The sequence below is a fragment of the Sarcophilus harrisii genome, chromosome 3 (assembly GCF_902635505.1).
Source record: "Sarcophilus harrisii chromosome 3, mSarHar1.11, whole genome shotgun sequence".
NCBI classification, from domain to species: domain Eukaryota; kingdom Metazoa; phylum Chordata; class Mammalia; order Dasyuromorphia; family Dasyuridae; genus Sarcophilus; species Sarcophilus harrisii.
In genome coordinates, this window is record NC_045428.1 from 309,147,660 (window position 1) to 309,150,331 (window position 2,672).

The window sequence follows — 2,672 nt, forward strand, 5'->3', positions numbered from 1 at the left end:
CCTATTGCCACTACTAATTATCTCAAATCAGCCCAAAATTTATTCTGGGCCCACTCAATAAGCAATCAATGTATTGATTAGCAGTTGTGAGCATGTTGTAATATTCTTAACAGTTACACTAGAAAAGTGTTATAAAGGGTATTGTAAAAATGACTGGGGGAAAAATGGCTCAATCAATAAGGCAGCCTTTACATATTCTTACAAAGGATAACTTTGTAACACACAATGTCGGGAGAAAACGAGGAAAAAAGTCTCTTCTCCCCCCTCCCCAACATCAAAGTTCCCAATCAGAATATTTATGGGTAGGCATGAACACAGTCAAACAGATCTAGCCCATGAATTACATTTTTGAAAGGAGTACTTAAATCATTCAGAGTACAAATCTATTATGATACTTAAGAAACACCCCCAAGAGTCCCCAATACAATAAAAAATAATAGAAAAATGCGAAATTTCCAGTAGACAAAGTTGCAGCAACATAAAAGTTATAAAAGACCAATTAAAAAATCTTTTTTAAAAAAAGTAAACATGAATAGAAATTAAAAGCTTTCAATGAAGAAAAAAAAAACAGAATAAACAGATTTTCTAAAAAAAAAAAAAAATTTATTGTAACAAAAAACTGGACAACCTTTGAGAATGACAATGTAGAGAGGATATAAAGTACATAAAGGAATACAACTTTGTCATAAAAAATCAATGTGGGGGAAAAAAAGATGAATGTGAAGAATTCAGGATGACAGAAAAGGCCTATATGAAAAAAAGCAAATTGAAGTACATAGAATATATACAATACTTATGTAAATAAAACAGTAATGGAAGGCAGTCAGGCGTTAATTGTATTGACTCCTCTTGGCCTTTCCAAAAATGAAGAAATTTATTTCCCTCATTTCAAAAGAAGAATGCAAAAACTGTGGATACATAATACCATATTTGCCCTTAGATACTATTCATGTATTAACTTAAAAAACAAAAAACAATTTTATGGTTATTCTGAGTTTGTCTAACAGCAACAAACATGAGCATTTTCAAATATGAAAGAGGAGAAAGACTGCATATGAAACCTCACATTTCCATTATATATAGCTTTCAGTTCTTTTAAAAATTACTTAAATTTATTTAACACATTGGATGCAAAACTATCCAGCTGATCTATGACTTATGGCTTCTTCTGAGATTCCACTTTTTCTCTTCATTTTTTTTAAAGGCTAACACAACTCTTTTCTACTTTTTTCATCTCTTATCAAATTATTCTTCCCCCTATCAAATCCCTCTTTAATTAAAAAAAACCTTATATGTATAAAGAAAACATTTCTCATGTCCAAAAAGGCACTTTTTCAATCTACACTGACATTACTCCATCCTTCTAGACAATGATGGTAACCATGTTTTATCATCAGTTCCCTTCAGTCTTGGTTGCTCATATTTTACAACAATTCTTAAGTATTTTGAATGTTTTTCTTTATAATGGTATAGTCACTGTGTAACTTGTTCTCCTGATTCTCTTCATTTCAAAGTATCAGTTTACTTAAATCTTCCTAAGTTTTGCTGAATCTATTCCTCTCATCACTTCTTAAGGCTCAATATTCAATTATATTCATAAACCATAATTTGCTTGCCCCAAACTTATGGACACCACACCTTAGTTACTAGTTTGACTATAGTGCTATAAACAAAAAGTTCTGCTATAAATATTTATTTAATCCCTTTAAGGTATATACTAAGGAATAGCATTAACAGGTCAAAAGGCAAGCATAGTAATTTTGAATATAGTTCCAAATTGCTTTCCAGAATGGACAGACTAGTCTACAACTCTATGAAGAGTTTTAGTATGTCATTCAGTATGCCCCTGTCCAACATGTCATTTTCCTTATTTAGAATCTTTACAGAACAAATGTGAACTTTAAGATTGTTTTACTGATGAGTGATTTCGATCTTTTCTTTCAAATGATTTTTGAATGCTTGAAAACTATGCCTTTTCCTATCCTTTGACCATTTGTTTATGGGCAACTTGGTCTTGGTTCTTATATATTTGACCCAGCTTCTTATATATTTTGATAGATCTTTATCAAAAACAAAATAAAAAAGTCACCTCAGTGACTTTACTTCTAATTTTAAGTGCATTAATTTATACAACAAACTTTATTTTTGTGATCTAAATTGTCCATTTTATCTTCTATTATCATCTCTATCACTGTCTGATCATAGTTTCTTCCTCCATCATAGTTGTGACAGGTTTTATCTACTTCGCCCCTCCTCTAATTTGGCACAGTGGAAAGAATAAGGGAGACCAATTCAAATCCTGCCTCAGACACTTACCATATGAGAGAGGCACATCACTTAAAGTCTCTTAGTCTTAGTTTCATTGTCTATAAAAAGGAGATAATACTTTCAAAGGATTGTTGCGAGAATAAAACGAGATAACATAAAAAAACACTTTGCAAATTCAAAGCAACTTAATATATACTAGCTGCTGCTATTTATGATGACTTTTAATATATAGATCATGTATCTTTATAACTAATTGTAATATTTTTGCTGTAAAATATGAGTCTACACCTTAATTTCCGCCAAATTGCTTTTTTGCTTGTCCTATTAATTTTTGTTGAACAGAAAATCTTTACCCTAATAATTGTTGGGGGGAGGAGTTAATTAACATTGTGCAACTATTAATT